The sequence below is a fragment of the Vicugna pacos genome, chromosome 2, assembly GCF_048564905.1.
Source record: "Vicugna pacos chromosome 2, VicPac4, whole genome shotgun sequence".
Lineage (NCBI taxonomy): Eukaryota > Metazoa > Chordata > Mammalia > Artiodactyla > Camelidae > Vicugna > Vicugna pacos.
The window spans coordinates 75,800,400-75,822,187 of NC_132988.1; the positions used below are offsets into that span (position 1 = coordinate 75,800,400).

Genomic DNA, 21,788 nt, shown 5'->3' on the forward strand with positions numbered 1-21,788 from the left:
CATTAAACTCAAGATAGCAAGAATACCTGCTTCCTTTGGCGTGGGGGCCAAATGAGTTTATACTCTGCTTTAGTTCTTGAGAGATGGAGGAAAAGTCTCAGGTGGCTCAGTTTTTTGTCACTCTTTTTTTAAAACTCTCTACTCCTCTTCATATTTGACCAATATAGATATAACCAATATAGAGCCCTTGCAATGTTAACAAATTACAATGATAATTAGGATACTTGTCTTTTACTGGATACTCACTTTTTGTTGGCACTTAAAACTTGTCAAGTTTATTAGCATAAAGTTATTCATAATATTCCTTACATTTTAACATCTGTTAAGATTTATAGTGATATCCACTCATACTCTTGATATTGGCAATTTGTGTCTTCTCTCTTTTCCTGAGATGTCTGGCCTGAGGTTTATCAGTTTTACTGGTCTTATAGAACCAGTTATCTGCTTCATTGATTTTGTGTTGTTTCTGTCACTGATGTCTGCCTTTTTGATTATTTTGTTTCTTCTGCTTACTTTGGATTTAATTTGTTCTTTTTCTAATTTCCTAAGATGAAAGTTTAGATCATTGACTTGAGACCGTATTCTTTTCCAACATAGGTATTTTAGTGCTATAAATAGCCCTCTAAGCACCGCGTTAACTCCAGCAGGCATTTTGATAGGTCATGTTTTCATTTGTATGCGATTCATTTTATATGCAGTACAAATTATTTTCTGATTTTCCTTTGGACTTCTGTTTGACCCATGAGTTATCTAAATTTTATTGTTTATTTTCCAAATATTTGGGTATTTTCCAAGATTAATTTATTAACTTTAAGTACCTGTTCCTCTTCTTTTTTTACTGTCATGATATTATCATTTGAGATCAGCAGGCTGAGCAGGTATATCACTGCTGTAACTGACGTCCTTTCATCCTAGCATTGTGTTCTTGTGTGGTCGCTGAGGAGGCTAGAGGTTTTTGTTTTGTTTGTTCATTTTCTGTTGTCTAAATTACTTCTGTGTCCTCTGGGGTAAATCATTTTGTATGTATTTCCTGTCTATCATATTGCAAGATTTTTCTCAAATTTTTAATGCTCCTTGATTCTTCATTCATATTTAAGAAAAGGGCAACATAGAAGCTAGCCTATGAGCTCTGATAGATTTTACATGAACCTATGATTGGTCAGGGAGCTTACTGTTTGGCAGAAGCCCTCTTAAATATGGAAGGCTGTTTTGTGGTATCAAGTGCCTGTTCTGATTCCCCCCAGGCACTTTATAGGTTTCTTTAACTATTAATCTTCAGTCCTTTGTCTGGGTGTTTGAGGGGCATGCTTGTTTAGTTACTGGTATCTGTTCATGCAGGTGGAGTGTATTTTGATTGATCTTATTTCTAGCCCTAGTTCTCACTCTTTGACTCTTATGTAACTGGAATTTCCAACCTCGGAGCTTCTCCAGGGCTTAGCTGATAAATTGGTTTCCTGCTTGGATACAGTTGTCTCCCTCCTCCCTCCTTCCTGCCATCCATCCTTCCTTTCTTCCTTCATGAATAAGCCCAACTATTTCCTATTCTCTTTTACTTATAATGGTAGATTTATTTTAATCCTTGCCAATTATAGAACTTTATTTTTTAAAACAGAATTATGTCATTGTATCCTTACTGACTAGGATGTTTGATAGGAGCATCATATGTTCATATATATGTGCAATTTATATGCAAATGTATAAAGTCTTCTGTTCATTATGAATATAATTTTTGGTAAAGCCGATTTTCCCATATTTTAAAGATTTCTAGGAATACCAGGAAATGTAATATATGTGGCAAATGATTTAGAAACACTTTGGACATTATGTTTTGGCGGGGGCTTGTTTAACATTTTGTATGTATTTGTTGCTTTGCAACAGGTGTTATTTGATAGGCCAGAACTAAGATGACTTTTTAATTAAATGCTTTCTACCTTATTGTATTGAGGTTAAAAGTAATCAAATAAAATGACATCTCAATTATTTGAGAACTAATATGCTGAAATGAATATAAAATTCAACAAAATGCTGTTGTTCTGAAGACCTAAAAGACGAGGTGTCATTTGAAAGGAAGCTGCATACCAATTTGGCATCTGTAGTCAGGTTTGAAATAGTTATTAAGTTATATAGCAAGGACAGTGCACATATTGTCTTGTGGGCTTTCTGAGGCAGTGGCGTTCTCCCAGATTCTTGGGAAAATATTTGGGGAGAAGAGACATCCAGCTCCAAAATATTTTCTCCTTTGGGGGAAGTGAAGTTGGCAGGGCATAGAATACATAGCACTCTACATCTGGCCCACGGTGAGGGCTCTCGTCACACTTACCAGACTTCGTGTGACTCACCTGAAGGAAACAGAATTAGGAAGGCAAAAGGTCTCATTTTCTATTTTTATCTTTTGGAGTCTGGGAGGCAGAAAGGGCTTGTGGAGGGAGGACCGGGGGAAGGAAGGAGGGAGGGAGAAGAGAAGGACAGATACATTTGACACCAATATCATCATGAACCATAGCATCTTAGAAATAAAGAGAGCATAGTGCATTTGTTCAGTCTCTTTTCTGATATAGAAATCCCTTTTCAACTTCTCTGATAGGCTAGTTTAAATACTGTCACTGGTAGGTAGCCCATTTTTCTGTAGGTTGTCATTTCCATTTCAGAGTCTAACATTTAGTGCTAGGAAAAATCTGCCTTCTTTTAGTTCCTTGTCTTCTGGAGCAGTATAAAATAATGCTGCTGCCATACTGATTTTTGAAGATAGCTTTGTTTTTTTTTTCTTTTAAATTTTCTGAAGCTTTAGAAGTTAATTTTTTTTATTCTTTTAGTCAGTCTTTATTTAAAAACCTTCAGTATGCTGATTGATTTCTTCTTGATACTCCTTAATTTCCAATGTCCCTTAAACTTCTTAAAATTGAAATAGCACATACATATAAAAGTATATAGCTTATAAATGTGCAGCTCCATACATTACTATAAAATGAACAAATTCTTCGATTGATGCCCAGAATGAGAAAATGAACATTACATAAGCTCCGTCTATGTCCATTTACTCACTACTCTCCTCCTCCCAAATATAATAATATTCTGATTTCTAACACCATTGAACAGTTTTGTCAGTTTTCAGATTTTACATGGCTAGAATCAGCTTGTCTGGGTTCTTTCACTCAGTGTTTCATTTGTGAGAGTCATTATGTCATGTGTAGTTGTAGTAGATACTGTTTCATTTCTGCGGTTTTCCACTGTATGACAATACAATTTATTTATATGCAATCCTGAACATATTATAATTATATACAACAACATAATTTGCTGATTAGATGTGCTGGAAATATCTTCTCCCACTCTATACCTTGGCTTTTTGCTTTCTTAATGAAAGTTCCTAATTTTAATGTAGTAGTCCAATTTATGAATTTTTCCCTTTATGGCTAGAGCTTTTTTTTTATCCTATTTAAGATATCTATGCTATTACAAGATCATAAATGTATTCTGTATTATCTGCTGGAAGTTGTATTGTTTAATATTTTCATTAGATGTATATTTTAACTGCAACTACTTTTTTGAATATGGTGTGAAGTAGAGGTCAAGTTCCATAGACCTGTGCATCCTAGCAAAGATGTCAAGCAGGCATAGATACAAACATTTTGATTTCCATTTGGAGGTCTGCATTGTTAGAGTTTTAGGGGTGTTCAGTGTTCAAATGCTGCTTCAGGTTATGAGATTGGATGCTATTGCTAAAGAAATGAGCACAGATTGAGAAGAAGTCTGAGGACTGAGCCTAGGGACATGCCAACATGTCATCTAAAACTATACTCAGTACTCCACTACATGCCCGTGTAGAGAAGATTATACTAATAAAGGGCACAGTGTACTGTAGATTCCTGCCATCTGGACACTACCTCTAGTAGTGTGTCCCATGATTGTGTTGACTTATGCCATAGTCAAGTCAGAATATAAACTTAATTGAATATTAATGATAAGCCAGAATGTCCTATTTTTTTTTTCAAGTCAGCCAGGTAGTGTGCCAACGTTATAACAAGGTTCAAGGGAGGCACATGTCACACAAGTATGTGAATACCCAATCATCACACTCATGATCTACAGAATGTCCTAATTTTTTTTAATATTAATTGTTATTAACCCTAATGCTTCATTTTATGCTAGTGGAATTAATTTGTTTGCATACAAAAGCAACAATTTATTATTTTTTTTTCTTGAGCATTTAATGAAATTTTCAAGTTATTTAGGTTACTTGTCCCAATCTATCAGGGTATTTTGGAATTCTAAATATTTAATCCGACATGGTAGCTATCTCTCACATATCACAAAGGCTTTCAACATTTGTAGATTTGATAAGCAAGTGACTAATAGGGAATATTGGACACTATAGGATCATATCTTGAAATCTTTGACTGGTTCCCTAGCTGACATTGCTCCCAGTCTCAAACCTTCTGTGAGCAAAGGTGTTCAATTATATCTCACCTACTGTTATATCCAGGTCATATTTCCTTAGCTCTTCTAGGAAGGAAATCATGAGTGAAGCCATCTTGCTTTGAATTCCCACTTTATGTAGTCTTGAGTGAGGTACCCAATGCAGGAATCTTGCCCACCTTCTTGCCAGAATAAATTACTTCCAGTGTAAATTTATTTCACCTCTGGAAAAAGGAATATCCACAAGATGGTAGGATGAATGCCCAAATGTCACACTTGGCCTCTAGCCACCTCCAACAATGTGAAAGTAAAAATTTTGTGTAGAGTAGCTGGCTTTCGTTCAGCCAAATTCAAGAAGAAAAAAACCCCGAGCACACATTCATGTCATTTGCAACATTTACCAAGTGCCTATTTTATGCAATACACTGTTTTAGATGTTCTGAAGAGTATCAGATGAATTATGGATCCCTGCCATCGCACCATATATCAAGTCTAGAGGTCTGTCACCTATATTGCAACTCTATAATTTTCTTCATTTTCCATATAATTTGTTCTCAAATCATTTCCTGTAATTTCAGTGCTTCTTTAAGACACCTCTATAAGTTGTTTGTGAGGTGCTTTTCCAAGTTCTTACTAGCCGTGAGAATATTTGACTCTTTACAGTCACATGCCTAACATTGATATCCCATGAACCATCTCTGATTCTCCACTGTCTCACATGGGATTGTTGATGAGGAATAAGAACACTGAATCTTCTAGAGGTTAAGCCATGTAGTTTGTGGCCAGTGGGGTCTGGAAAATAAATGCCCTCATCTCCAGTCTATTCTTTTTTTCACTAGGCCACAGAGTGTGACTTCAAAATTACACAGGTATTGTATTTAAGGACCTCTGTTAACAATGAGTACAGACCCCAAAGTCTCTTAGGTGCACCTCGTGACTGCATTGTTATGAGTTTCATGTAAAGTGAGGTACTGCCACTCCTGATCTTGCAGGCTACTACTGTTACACTCCCAGGAAATCTTTGAGGCCTGAAACTTGTGTTTAGGTTACAAGGGATCATTTATTCGTGAAACATTTGCAGAAGTGTTTTTATAAGACATGTGACCAAATCATAATATATGCCTTTAGCAAGGAAGGAATAAAGGTTGTTGATTATCAGCAGGAAACTTGGATGTTATACATTTAAAATTGGGATATAAAGCAAAACAAAAGGCTACAGATTACCAGATCTCAAAGGGAAAAATTAGTAAGCCATGAATAATAAACAGAGGAAATATTTTTAAAAGGTAAAGTATCAGAATACCTCTGAGATCAGTTTAACATATATAATCTGCTGTGTGTGTGTATGTGTGTGTGTGTGTGTGTGTGTATAGCAGATTACCTAAATTCGAACTGACCTTGGCCACTGTATAGGGGTAATATTTTTGAAAGAATGAGTTGTACTAAAACAGTTTCTGCAATATATTAGGCACCAATATGCTTTCCTTCCACGTTAGGCATGCAGAACTTTTTCCCACCTGTTTATTTTTCCTTAAACAAACATATTATCTGATATAACTAGTCCAAAGAAAATTTTCTCTTCCTCTATGTGAATGAACTCCCCTCTTACCCTTTTGCTAAATCCTGGAGTTCTGATGTAGTTTGGGATCTTATATCACATCCATGTCACTTTTTGGAATCACTTCAATGGTATAGTGACTTGAATTATTTTCAAGCATTTAATCAGCTTCTGTTTAAGTCGGTTTTCTCCTTTGACAGTGTAAATTTATTTTCCAAATGCAAATGTATGATAATATAGACTGAACTCCCTGTACTGTTATGAGCTTTAAAACAAAAAACAAGCTTTGTCTTAAAGTCGCAAAAAGTGGCAAAATTTAGAATGTTTCATCATCTGTCCCATAGCTCTCATGACAGTTATTTCATAGTGTCATTGTTTATTTTCTTTTCATCATTGAAAAATTAAGATATTTTCTTCATGGGAATGGACAGTTCCTAAAAGAATGGTTCTGGGTGTCTAAAATATAAGGAAGAAATTTTTACTAATTTATTTATTTATTGGAGGAGGGACTGGGAATTGAACCCAGGACCCTCATGAATGCTAAGCACACGCTCTACCTCTTGAGCTACACCAACCTCCCCAGAAATTTTTAAATAAATGGATTTAGACTTATTCTGTGATTAAAATAGTAGGCCCTGGAGTCAAGAGTTTTAGATGTATAGTTGAGCTCAGGTATTTACTAGTTTGAGCATTTTGGGAAAATGATGCCTTTCTGTACTTCAGTTTCCTCAGCTGAGGAATGAGAATGATTGTGGCTCCCAGTCATTGAATTGTGGAATGCTTTAAATGAGATAGAGTATGTGATGTGCTTAGTGAATGCTCGATAAATATTAGTTATTATTAAGGCTTTATGTACAAGATTATTATATAAAGTACAATTCCAGAGGGTTGAAGAAAGGAACCGCTAGGAAAAATTAATACGGTTCTATACTTTTAGTGTACAGGTGATGAGAGTGAGGTGACAGCTTATTCTAACTGTCTTAACTGTCTAACAAGGTAAATTGGAGAGGTTAGCTTTTAATCTCACGTGGAAATTTGTGCTGCTGTAACTTACTTTTGCCTAAGTTTTGACTTTGTCTGATTTGGATACTTCTTAAAATTTTTCATTTGATAAACTTTCCTTGGTGGAAAATGTACCATATTTGTGCATTTTGAAATGCAAGTGATGTGAATAAACAATAAATACTGTTGGAGTTAGAGAACATTATATATGATTTCTCTATTCCTCACCCAAATTTCGATTCAATTGATAGAAGATCCTGAAATCAGATAGAATGAGAAAGTGATACTGATTTTCAAACAGATAAATAAATCTATACTAAAAGGATGGCTAAGGATAAAAGCAAATGGGCTTGCCTTTGCTATTCTTTTTCCCAGGATAGATCTTGAAACAGCTAGCCCAAGGGAAATTTTGCTCTACAAAGCAGTTTGTTTACCTAGGATCACTACACCACTTCACACTTAACAGCTTTTTCAGCTCCACGGGGTTGAAAGAAGCAAGAACCACTAACTTGTCCATTTCTGTAGGGAGGAGTAAAGGGTAGAGCAAAGCAGTTTTCTTAAAAATTAAGAGATTCCAAGTAAATGTAAATGAGGGATGAAACCCTAGGTGCATGCCTACTAAAGTTGGACAACCTGGCAAGAATGTTGATATTCACTGCAGTTGGGCGAGATTATCATTATTCTGAAGGCTCTAGCCTAAGAAATAATCTAACAAAATAAATACAAAATATATAAACTCAGAAGGGAAGAATTCAAAGGATCAGTGGTGGACAATGATGTCATTTTTTTCCAAAGTTCAAGAGAACTAATTATGAAAACTACTAAGTAAGAACACCAAATACCAGATCTTTGACTTATGCCAGAGAATTCCAGGATAAAAAGTTAAATATAAAAATTAATCAACAGTTAGATTTAGGCTGATGAGAGACAAATCCAGTGGCCATGGTGGCTAATCTCTTCCTCTCTTGGTTGCTTAGCAGAGAGCTGGCTTAGTTCAACAGAATGTCACTGGGGTCCGGAGGCAGCACCTTTCTAACAGCCATCCCCTGATGAGGAGGTCCCCACTGATGCAGATCACAGATTTCCCTGACCCTTAGCCTTACAAATATGTGGGGTTACTGACTCAAGTTTCCTCTCTGCTGGAACGTTGGCCATGTACACATAGGTATGAGCTGTGGCTGATGAGAGTTAAGAGCTGGGGATACTATGTCTCTCTGCTTATCAGTTTTCTCTTGATAACTCCCTTTTTCTGTCTTCATTGTGAACTGTTGGTGGTGTGTGCCCATGACTGGCAACTGGAAAGCAAAAAGGGACATCCATGTTTCAAGGTGCATGCAGGGACAAGAATCAAAATACAAAAGTATGCCTTGTATAAAAGTATGAATTGTGCATCATATCAGAAAGGCAGAATGGGTAGATTCAATGTACTTGGATTGGACACCTGTCCCCTGAAGCCAGTGTGATACCAGAAAGAAAAATTTAACCCTAGAAGGATCAAAGGGAGAAGAGGGAGGAGAATTCTGCTCCAATAGAATATTTTCCTCAAGGAAAGTGTGTTTAAACTAGAAGAAAAAATGTAACTGAGCTTATTTTACACTGACAAGATCATATATTTTGCCACCAGTGAAAATGGGGACTCACAAGATAAGTTACATTCAGTTATAGAGAAAAAAATTTAATGCTTCATTTTTCATGGCTGAATTATATAAAATCCATACTTCAGTTAAAAGAGAAATTATTGTTTGTAACTCTACTTGAGATCATGTTAAGATAATTTATTGAAATTTTAGAAAGTGGGAGTTAGATGATTTTCATATAAGAGAGACTTCTGTGCAAATTCATTTTCTTTTGAACAACATTTACTTTTCAACCAAATGCTTAATAAACATGTCTATGACTTTATTTTCCAAAAATAAAATGTGGCCTAATGGGAGAAGAAAAATACCAAAATGATTTTCTTAAAGTGTTTTCATAATAATAATAATTTTTCCTTAAACATAAAATAAGTTACACTAATACATCTAACTCTAGATGCAGACTGGACAAGTGAAAAACTAGGTTATATAGCCAAGAGGAAATAACATTATGAAATACTCTTACTGATTTACTACATCACCTTTTAAATAGAATAAATAGAAACAAATGTCAGGAATGTGCTCTCAAGAATGAGCTTTATGCTTGTGGTATTTCATTCTAGCTCTCAGTATAACCTGCAAGTGAAATGAAAAGACTACTTTTTTTGTTTTATAGAAAATCACAGTTTGTTATGTCACCTACTTAATAACATTTCATTATGCCAGCTTTTTTCATTTTTGAATTTTTTTTAGAAATGATTTTAAACTATAGAAAAGACACAAGAATACTACAGAGAACATCTGTATACCTTTTACCCAGATTCACCTATTATAACCTATCATTTTTAATGGCACTTCCCAACGTTTTTAAATATTGAGTACTTAAACAAAAGTTCATCACACTGGATTAGTGTGTGTGTTTCGTGGGCAGCATCCCTGTTTGCAGAGAAGGACAGTGTTAGCCAGTCCACACAAGTCCTCTAAGGGGATGGGAGCCAAACTGCCTTTCTCCTGAAATCCTAAGAGGGGCCACTCCATTTGTTGAAAGAAGAGTCACTGAGGCTCCCTACTATTCTTAATGAATAAGTTAAAAAACTATAAATAAGTGAAGCTATAAGGTAGTAAAGTAAATCTTTATAATAGATTTAAATGTTGAAAGTGAGAGACTCATTTTCCAATCTCACTGCCCCTTCTGCAATTAACAATATCTTGTAAATCTTTCCAGAAATATTCTGTGATGTACAGAGATGTATAGCCATCACAATAGCAACTGGCATGCAGTCTTAGACATATATAGAAGTTTAAATACACCTGTAAATAGAATGACAGAGACAGATTTAGAAATCCTTTTCCATGCATAATCTAATGGGACTATTTTGCATGTACTCTCCTGCAGCTTGCTCTTTCATGTAGCAATGTATCTGAATTAGCTGAATTAGTTGTCTAGATCTGCCTCAGTCTTTTTAAAAGCTGCATAATATTTAATTGGATGCATATGCCATATTATTTTAATCCATACCCCAATGATGTGCATTTAATTTTTTTCCTTTTTACCATTCACTGTTATGAAACTGTCAAACTTCCTTCTCTTTTCTGAGAGTTTTTGTAAAATAATTTCTAGCTGGGTATTTATGCGTTTAACTTGTGATAATAATTGTTGAATCATTTGATAATGGTCATTTGATATTTCTTGTATTTAGAATACAGCATGTTTTCAGAAAATGTCTGTAGATGGAAGGAAGGGAGGAGAGGAAGGCAGGAAGGCTAGTCTTTCGGGAAGTTTCCCTCATGTAAGTGAAAGAGGAGAGGGACAAGTCAAGATTGTGATTGCCTCTACTTACCAGTTTTCTATTGTGCTCTGTATCTTCATATTTGTGTACTTTTAAAATATATTGTGTACTTTTTACTTATTTCAGAGACCAGCTTGAATGTTGCTTCTTCAGGAAGAATATGACAAGTAGAATGTTAAATATTTGTATTGTATGTTCCTGTCATACTCTACACTTCATCACACTTGCATCTCTTTCAATGTCTGTCTCCTTAGATAGATAAGAAGAAGCACCATAAGTGTAGAGACCATGTCTCTCTTGTTTGTCAGTGAATTCTCTACTTCACCAGGATGTCAAGGTGTTCAGCATTTGCTAAAAGCAAAGAGGTGAAGGGAGGAGAGAATTAGAAAGAGTGACACACACACACAGAGACAGAGAGAGAGAGGCTGTGAGACAGGAAGTAAGAAAGGGAAGGGGGAATGGATGGAGAGAAAAGGGGATGGAGATAAGAGGGTCAATGATGCCGCGAGTTAGAGCTGTAATAGGAGAGAAATATATAAAAATGAATGGTAAGAAGGGAAAAATCATAGATACAAGAATCTCAGTATTTCCTGACTTTAGAATCAGGGTAACATTGGGTCATTTTTCAGAAAACCAAAATAGTTGACCACAGCTTGGTTTCTGACTGCAGCGTGAAAGCTATGAGTGTTGGAAGGGCATGTGTCCAGAATAAGAAGGACTGCTGTTCTGAGGACTTGTTTTTCCATTTAAGTGGTGCAAAGAGAACTGGGAAAGGCATCACCGTCAGGGTGAAATACCTGCTTTCTGTAACCTAATGCTGTGGGAATAGAAATACAATTATGATCATGAATCCATCTTGGTGGGGGCAGCTTGAAATTGTATTGGACTAGAAGCTCATGTAATGTCACAATGGGAAGGTTATGTGAGGTAGTTTTACTTATTTTTATCTTACTGTAATGTGGTAGAGACATTTATAAGACATTTGTTAGCTGAAATTTCTTTTTGAATCTACTACATTATAATTATATATCTCTATATCCATACTTCTATATATCTATATATATACATACAAAATATTTATATAATTATAATGCATGGAGAAATTCACATTAAAGAAATAAACCACCTTAAATTTTATATCATTCACATTTAAGTTTATCATTAAACCTAAATAATTAGGAAATAGATTATTCAACTTAAAAGCTTCTTGCTTTTTCTATTTCACACTCTCCTTTCTGGGCCACATGTCTGTTTTCACCAACATTGGAAAATGGGTTCTTGAAAGGATAGTAAATGAAATATTTAAATAATTAATAGCAGATTGCACACTTTTTAAACTCATGTTACTTATCAATATTCTCACACTTATCAATCTGCCTGACTGATTCTAATAATAAGAGAGGGTGGGATTCAAATGATACTTTTAAAGGAGGTTGTGTTAACATATGGAACATGCCTCACTTGGGTTTCCTCTCCATTTATTGGAGTTAAATCAACAGGAGGCTGTTGCTGCTCATACCTTGAAGACGCAACTGGCAGAAAGTAGAGCTCATGGAAAAGTTTCCTTTACGAGGTAGAAAAACATTTTGGCTTCATCCTACATGTACTGCACTCCAAAGTCTATTGCTACTGTTTTCCGAATTACTCACTGGCTTGATGAATGGCAGTTACAAGTAGTGCCTTTATTGCAATACACAGATGTTGATATTTTCCACGATTTTCCCAAAGTAAATGGAGGGCTTTCATATCGAAAAGACTCATATTGGATGTAATAAAAGAACCTAGATTTCTACTTTTTAAAGATCCATACACTCCTACATTTTTATTCTTATTTTTTAAAGAGAGTTTATTTACAGAACCTGTCTTCCTTGGCATTGATAGAAAGCAGATGTTAACCTAATGGGATGAAGCCAGAAGGTTTAATGAGAAATAATAGTTTGAAACAGAATCATCATGTTGAGGGTCAGAAATGGGTTAGAATTCTTACATACTGCTGAGTACAGCTAACAGTGTGTGTGTCTGTGTGTGTGTGTGTCTGTGTGTGTATTTGTGGGGGGTGAGTGGCTAGAGGAGGGAGGAGCAGAGACAGAGAGAGAGGTTGAGAGAGAGTGGCTGATGAAAAGGAGGTGAAAATAAGGAAATGCTGAATGAAAATATTTCACGATAAAATTCAATTCTACAAATGATTTGGGATTATCTACATTTAAATTTAGTTGTGTATTTGAGGTTCGCATACTGTGTGAGACTTTTAAAGTAGGGCTTATTACTCAATATAAAGAAATGCATGGATGAATTTCTTGGAAAAGTTTCCCAGAGCTTTTTGTACACCTATATTATTAGCTCTTTGAACACCTTACTATGTCCAGAAACTTAAGGTTGTTTGGGGGGGGGAATGTTTACATTATGTTAAATAACGTGACTTTGTAAATCAATAGGACTCTTGCCTTGTGTATGATTATTGATCCTAGCAAAACTTTACAGTGAAATCTGAACAATATTCATATTTATTAAAGTACTTTTTTATGTGATATTATTTAACTGTGTTAAGGAATTTTGATAACTTTGTCGTGCTGTTCATGCAAATATTTCCAATGTCAAGAAACTATGTAGTGACGAAGGAAGCTATTTGAGGGGAAATTCTTTTAGAAAGGTTTCAAGTTTGGTTTATAGGTTTATTAAAGTGTAAAGATTTTTACTTTTTTAATGTTGGATTATTTCAACAGGATATTTCTTCAATATCAAATTAGTTTTAAACAATCCAGAGTAATAAGTGCTAATTTTATTTTCATTTCTTATTTATTTTGGTAGTGGGCCCAAAGTAATAGTGAAATATGATTTTTTAAGACTATTTAAGTTCATAGCAAAATTGAGAGGAAGGTACAGAAATTTCCCATAAATCCCCTTCCTCCACACATGCATAGCTTTTCCCATTATCACCATCCCTCAAGAGAGCGGTACATTTGTTAAAATTGATGAACCTCCATTGACACATCATGATCATCCAAAGTCCATACTTTGCATTAGGGTTAACTCTTGTTGGTGTACATTCTATGGGTTTGGACAAATAGATAATAACATGTATCCATCATTATAGTATCATACAGAGTATTTTCACCCTGGTAAGAATCCTCTGTGCTCTTCGTATTCATCACTACTCCCCCTCCTCTAACCACTGATCTCCATAGTTTTGCCTCTTCCAGATGTCATACAGTTGGTGTCATACGGTATGCATCCTTTTCAGACTGGCTTTTGTCAGTTAGTAATATGCATTTGAGCTTCTTCCAAGTCTTTTCATGGCTTCATAGTTCATTTCTTTTTAGCAGCGAGCAATATCTCATAGTTTATTTATTCATTCACCTATCAAAGGATATCTTCTTATTATAGTAGCTTACTCTTACATCTTCTCTCCTTTACATTTTTAGTTTTCTTAAACTCAGTTGCTAAGCCCAGTGCCTTAATGATAACAGTACAGAATGTATGTTGGTTTAATTAATCAAAATAATTTAAAGACCTTTTATCTGAAGGTTTTGTCAGAACAGACCTAAAATTAAAAAGTACCTTGGGACTTTTTTTCTCAATGCTGTATAATCTACAAAAGTGATATAAGCTCTTTTCTAAATGTAGACCCATGGTTTGTGTTCAGTGATATTTATAAAGGCATTTTATACCCAGTTTGCTATCTTAAATCTTGTGATTAGCCCAGAAACTTGCGTGCGGGAGGGTTTCATCAGTTGTGGTTCAATTGCTCTGGGTGGCCTAAAGCCATTATGTCATTATCAGCTGCAGGATGAGCTGGTCACACTGTTTGCAGTTTCCCTAAGTTGTTCTATCAGCTGTCCAGAAGTAAATGCAAATAAACGGGTTCCAAACCCCTTTAGAGCACACTGTAAATCTTTGTAACTTCATGGCCAAATGGTAAACCGCAGGACCACATGACTCAATTCCCTCGAGACAGTCGTGTTTTTCCTGTCAGACTTTTCTTCCCTCATTCATCAGCTGGAGGCTTTCATCTCCTTTTAAAGTCATGGCCTTTCAAGTAGGGGTGAAATTACACCTGTCAGTAATAAATGTGCAAAGTACTCTCTATCATTCTGCCATTTCACAGAAGATATTAAAAGGGAGCATAGTTTATTCCATATTCAGTTACCAACACTTTTTTCCCTTTCTCCACAGTACTTTTAAATACCTTCCAGTTATGTGATTGTTGAGCGAATTTAAAACATTCTCACCTAAGACAGTTTTAAAAATACTCCCCTAAATCGGGGGCTGATATGGGAACATTGAGGAAATTAGCTTCCATGTGGGCTATACATAACATTCAGTAACTGCATTCAACTTATTTGACAGAAAGATTTACCTGTATACGTAATCTACAACGGCAATCTAAATGTGCCCCTTAGCACACTTGTTCTGTTTGTTTTTGCTGCGTTACCCTCTGATAGCTTTGTGGTTGCCTGTAATTCCATACGGCAGGTGCACCTGGACAGCCACCGTTTTATTTACATAGAGAACAAAGTTAATGTTTTATCAAATGCGGGTCACACCTGGGTTGGGACATTAGTAGGAAGCAGGGTTCAAATCAAAATTGCAACTTGCTTTTAGCCTGATATTTGAACTCCATTGAACAAACTCTCTTGAGTTCTCTTGAAAGTTTTGAGGACTTGGTCTCTTAATTCCCCATTTACCGAAGGATGAAAGGGAAGCCGGAAGACTGAATATGTTATTTATAGCGCCACCACTTTCTACAGTGGGTCTTGACTTAAGCAATGAAAATAAATAAACTGCGTCATGACTGTCCATACTGTACAGCCCATGTCCCAGGTAGAGAATTTGTAAAATACAAATGTATTTGGCCTGATGTACATGAGTGTGAGGAAAATTTTTTTGATCAATGTCCTAAAACTGAGCTAGATGAATGAATGACTATTGTGAACTTTACAAAAGTCATGCTCTAGAAGGTTTTGGTGGTGATTGTTGTTGTCAGCCCTCAAGGAGAGAGTGTGCCAATTGTTTTTAGATTAGTGATACAGTGAAGAATACATGAATACTGTTAGTCACCCACTATTATTAGCGAAATATTATATTTTATTTTTCCAGAACATAAACGAAATATGTAATTCTTCTGTTTCAATACCCTGCTTCTTACCCTATGTCCCCAAGGAGAAAAATAACATAGTAAACTAAAAAATAGAGCCTAAAACTTGGTGAAAAGGGTGGGTTAACTCAGCTTGTTGCTGAAGAATTTATCTCAAAAGCATAATGCAAATTTAATTTCTCTGGAAATGATTACACTAGACTTTGATGACAAAAAACCTAAAGTATCTATTTTAAGCCTTCTCAGCTATTATCCTTATTTATAGAAACAACATCAACCATATATAAGGCTGAAAATTAATTACTATTATTTAATATTATGTTTTGTGGAATCTCTATGTTGATATAAATAATTTGTGAAAATTGAGTTATCCCTATTTCTGCACCCAACTCAATGTTATACTAAATAATTTTCTGTGGCTTACAGTATTCTAATACTGTTTCCACTTAAATAGAGGTTGAACAGTGCTCTCAATCCTCTGAATTATGTACAAAATGCCTCTGTACACCCCAGATCCTAAAACTGTAGCCTTGGGCTCTCCCTCCAAGTCTTCTTCCATTTAATACATGGTTCTTAAGAAGCTTGTTTTTCTGTTTTATTCACCTTTAGAAGGTAAGAATGACCAAACTAAAATAATTAGATACAATAGTGGGAAAGAAACTAACAGCCAAGGAGAGAAAGGAAAATAACAATGGTATGCTGAACCTGTTACTAGGCTCTTCACGTGCACGATCACATTTAATACCCACAGCCTTACGTGAAGTACATTACCTGCTTCACAACTAAGTAGGCTAAGGTGTAGGGCAGAAGGCCTGCAGTTTTTCTCAACGCTAGTAAGCAACAGAATTGGGATATTCACTCAGGATATCTTACCTTAAGCCAGTGAGGAATGTTCAGAAAAATGACATGAATCGCTTATATTGTCAGACCAAGAAGTAGAGAATTCATTCAAGAAGACTAGTAGAAATGGTTAAAATATACAGAGCTTTGAAGTCATTGGCATCATGTCTTTTGTGGAACCTCTCATCTTCTAAAGATAATTAATACATTATTTTACATATTTTTGTTGTAACTCTAAAACTGATGTGGCAGCTATGGTGTCTCAAACAAATTTGAATCAGTTCATTAAACTCAATTCATTATAATCCCAAATTACATAATTTCCTCTGTTCTCTCCAAAATTAGGTCACATACATAATGCCAATCAGAACAAAGAGAAGCACTTATCCCCTGCCCCATTTCAGGAGGCCTTTATGTTTGACTGTTACGCACTCATACCTCATAGTGGTATGTTACAAAATGCAATCCATGCATTACCTGCATGAGAATCAGCTATGTTGCTTTCGTAGAAAGCCGAATTGTGTCATCAGGGACTGGGGCTTAGGTACATAAAATCTGAGAACTATTGTCTTTTAGTTCATCATCAGTTCCCTTTGTACATAAGATGATGAGGTTTTGCAACTGACTGCATTCTACAATCCATCTATACCTGCAAAGACTAGTGCTTGACCAAAACAATGTTGATTGAGACAAAAGTGATTGGGGAAAACAAAATCTGTCTTCAGTTTATAACTCTGATGGCTCTTGGCCATACTCTCCTCTGTATCTTTGCCAAAAAAGGTAGGCAGGCACATACTTGATTCATTCTCTGCAATTATTTTAAGTTATTGCAGTTGTTTCCCAATTAGTTTGGACTTGGGTTTTGTTAATTGATGCTATTGTTTGTGGGCCTCTGTATGTTTGTAATTTGTATTCCATTTTTTTCCCTCTGTATATATAACAAATCATCCATTTACAAGTTAAGTTCATCTCAACAGATTGTTAATGTCAGTTTGCACTGAAATTATGATATTATTTCTATCTTAATTGGAAGTTTTTATTAAAATCAACTGCTGTCTTAGAATATTTTAAGTCTCAAAGGAGTGATTCAAAACAGGGTGTTCCTGACAGAAGGTGTCCTAAGAGGTACATTTGTATGACTGACTGATAGTGACCTGATCCCAGTAGCTCTATATTTAACAGAGATGACAGACAGTCCATGCCAGTGGTGAGGCACTGACTCTAAATTAAAGCACTTCTACTAACAAGGAGATGTTGATATCACAGATACTCTAATTAGAGAAGATGGCTCTGATTTGATGTATGTGATGGGGAAGAACTGGGACCAGGTCTTCTGCTGGAGAAGCATGTGTGACATTTGTCCTTGGAAGCCTGGCTGCACTCCTGAAAGGTTAGGAGGCAAAGTTCATTTAGATTGTTTGACGGGGAAGTTAGGAGATATGGCACAGTTTTCTTTTTTTAAACTCGAAAGATTAGGTGCCGACAATTTCTAGCAACTTGTCTCTTTTTAAATGTAGTTAGAAGTCTTAAATTTAAGTGAGTTAGGGGCAAATTAGGGGTATGGGATTAAGAGATAGAAACTACTGTATATATAATAGATAGGTAACCAGGATATACTGTATAGCACAGGGAATTATGGCCATTATCTTGTAATAACTTTTAATGGAGTATAATCTGTAAAATACTCAATTGCTATGCTATACACCTGAAACTGATAGAATATTAGTTATGTAATGTGGTCAACTATACTTCAATAACAAAGAAATGATGTGTTAACTTACTGCATGGAATGCCAATTAACTGGGTTTCAGTGTTAGTAGAGCTTTACTTCAGAACTAATAAATAATAAAATTTAAATTAAAAAATTTAACAAAATTTCTGGTTATCTTCTGCTTCAAAAAAATAAATAGGTGAGTTAGTCCCATTTATCAAAAATTTTGAAAAAGCATTGCATGCACATACTATTAAAATGTTGTTTGAAGTTGAAATGTTTTCTAGTTAGAAGAGAAAAACATGATTTTAATGTCAGCATGAAGGTGACATCTTTGTGAATCAGTATGTTTAATTATAGCCTCAAGTTTCCTATTTCTTCATTGATAAATTTAAGTGTTTATCATCTAATTATAAATACAACATATATTATGGATTTCCTCAATGGCAAAGAATGTTAAAACTTTATTTGTATTTTAATAATATACTTTATTTGAAAATCTCTCTTTTTTATCACATTAACTCTTTCCTTCTCTCTGTAGAGCCAATAAATTTCAGCTAATACTGAGAACTGAAACTGCTAATATTTACTAATATGAACAAATTAGTTTACTAGACTTTGGAAATACTGATTTAAACTTAGGGAACTGCAAACAGAGTGCAGAATTTAGAAATCACTGGCTATTTACTGGTCAAACATTGTTCATTGACTAGGTAAATAGTGATATGAAAGCAAACTTATACAAGTGAAAAGTAAATAATAATGTGTTTACTTTTTTCTAATATTTCCATATATTTATAAAATAGTATTATGGGTTACTGGAAGTCAAACTTTTTCACAAAGTAAAGTTTTAGAAATATTTTAATACTTAACTGCAATGTGTCTACTTTGGAATAGAAACCTGACACCACTGATTCACCCTAGGTGGGCATGCATCTTGGTACTTCTAGCAATGATAGTTTAGAAATAATTTATGTCTTCCCCATTTCACTCAGCAGCCTCTGCAAGATCTTTAGGACATTACTGGAAGAAACCACAGTAGTCCTTGTGGCATGGAGTAGAGTAGGTTTAGCTGGGTGGATATCTTGGCCCTCACTGTCTCCTTCAAAGCAGAGCATGCTAGGGATCGCCCTCAACGCTATTCCTTCGGCTGCTAGGGAGCTGGCATTAGCCTTGTCTGTCTACTGCTTAGTTACTAACCATCTCCAGGAAAGGGGAGCTGTTTCCTCTGATTGGTCAATACAACCTCAGATGTCTAAGAGTTAACCTCACATAAAATTACAACATATATCACATTGTATCTTATTGTGTTGTGTCATATCCTATTTTCACATAAATTTTGTTTGTGTCTTCCTAAGTAAACTGTAAACTGTGTATTTTGGATGCCAAGCCTGGAACCGGACCAAAGTGGTTCTTTTTTTGTGAGCCCAAACCTTTTGGCTGCATCCAAACATATACAATGACAATGAAGATTAAGAATCGTCTATAACCTATAAGCATCTCATGGTCATTAATGAAGGGCAAGTCTGGAAAGAATAAGCTTTTACTCTTTCAGATTTTTGAAGAAAAAGTAAGAGGTAAAGCAAGGTTTACTTCTTGGAATTAAGAGGTAGGAGGTATTTTATAAAGTCAAGTTATTTTTAAAGAAGAAAGTATTATCCATAACATGTAAAATTTTTACTTCATTAGTATGTATATAAGGAGAGTAAACAGCTTTTCTTAAACAGATACATAGGACTGAAGGACAACCAAGCAAATAAATAATTTGGTAATAATTAAATATAAGTCTTTCAAATTTGTGATCAAGTATTTTTATATTCAAAAGGGTACCATGGCTACAAAAAAGATGAGGACTTCTATTGTGTTAGGAAAAAAAAGAGAGATATATAAAAATAATTTAGAGGTGAAATGACATGTAGTGAATATTGTCCTAGAAGATAAAGTGGAAGCACAAACCAAAACCATATAAAAATAGTTAAGGAAGCAGGAAGGGAGTTCTTTCTGAAGGGTCTTACAGCCAAATCAGACACATGAACTCAGATTATTTTCATGATTTTTATTACTAGTAAACTAAAGAATACATTAAATCAAATTTTCCCAATTCAGGTGAAGATGAGGTAGCTAATAACAAGTGGATTTTTATTTAGTGTAGTTAGGGTAGGGTATCTATATTATAAATAGAACAAATGATTAATTAAGGGCTTAAAATAAATGCATTCTAATAGTCAAAATGAAGTAAAAGCATATGTGAAACCCATACTAAAAATTATTTATCAAAAATAGAGTAAGTGTGACAATTATATATTGCAATGTCTTTTACTCTTTTGGGTTCCTGGACCCAATTCCAAAATGTGTGTGTGTGTGTGTGTGGTGTGTGTGTGTAGGCTTCCCCACACCAACAAGTAATTCTCAGGCACCCAGCAGGTGTCCAAGAATTTAACTTGATTCTGATACCATCTGCTTGGAGATAGCATCAGATTATATAGGTAAAGGGCTCAGTCACACAAGACCACTCTCCAGTTCAGATGCCAATCACAAGTGCAGGCTGTTAACTGTACTTCTGACCCAATGACTATAAATCAGTGGTTCTCACGCCCCGCCTCCTTGGGTTTGGTTGATTTACTAGAATGGCTCACAGAACTCAGGAAAGCCTGTTCACTCATTGGCTTACTGATTTATTACAAAGTATATTAAAGGATATGGATCAATAGCCAGATGAAGAGATGAACAGTGAGAGGTCCCAGGCAAAAAAGCTTCTATTCTTGTGGAACTTGGGCAAGGCATGGTGGCACCTGGAGTTGTTTTGCTTCCCTAACCTGGAGGCTCTTTGAACCCCCTCTTTCTGTTTTTTTATGGAAGCTTTAGTGCATAGACATGATAGATTAGCTCATTGGCCATTGGTGATTGATTCAACTTTAGCCCCTCTTTCCTCCCTAGTAATCACAAGGTGGGACTGAAATTTTCAACCCTCTAATCGCATGGTTGGTTCTCCTGGCCACCAGCCTTCATCCTTAGTACTTTCCAAAAGTCATCTTCCATAGCATAAACTCAGTTGTGATGGAAAAGGTCTTGTTATGAAGAACAAAATACCCATTTCACCTTTGTGGCCCTGAATGACTTTCAGGGACTGAGCATAGGAGACCAAATATTATAATAAAAGATGTTCCTATTCTTATTGCTCAAGAAATCCCAAGTGTTTTGGAAGGTGTGAGCCAGGAACTGTGGATGAAGTTCAAATATATATATGAGAAATATATTTTGGTCATATAAATGCCAAGTATAAATTTATTTCTTATAAATCATGATATCACAATTACTAAAGTGATCTTTGGTTACCTTTCAGTTTTTCAAAGTCATTCAGAACTCAGGGACAATTTTAAGTTGTTGAATATTTTATTTCATTAGAAGGTGATTGATTGACTTGTCTGGACATGTGAAAATATAAACTAGATATGAAAAGAATTACCTATCCAGCATTACAATCTAGCTAGAATCAGTTTACCACCAAAGTAAGTAATTGGGAAAGATCCCTCTTCCAGTTCACACTTCATTGTGGTGTGTTAGGAATGGATCACTTATCAAAACTCGTTGAATCAAAGTGCCACAAGGTGGCAGTGGCCTGCTCAAGGTGGAAGCCTTTCAGAGGGCACTGGAGGCCCTTCTCTTTAGAGTAGACATCCTTCTAACACTTTGAATTGTGGAAACAATTTTAAAATATGTGGTATAAAATACAAGGCATTTTGTCATTGTTACTGTTCTTAGATTGAATGATATAAATTTTGACAAGTTACATTTATGGAGA

At 35.3% G+C, this 21,788-nt stretch overlaps 1 protein-coding gene and 1 non-coding gene across 3 annotated transcripts in view; one reads left to right on the top strand and one right to left on the bottom strand.

The window, feature by feature from the left end:
- Positions 1-21,788, top strand: part of CFAP299 (cilia and flagella associated protein 299) — a 493,878-nt gene that overhangs the window by 210,002 nt on the left and 262,088 nt on the right. The gene's annotated exons all lie outside the window — the stretch shown is intronic.
- Positions 3,992-4,095, bottom strand: LOC116276784 (small nucleolar RNA U13). Its single transcript, XR_004186288.1, has one exon. It is a non-coding gene; the product is annotated as a small nucleolar RNA U13 (small nucleolar RNA).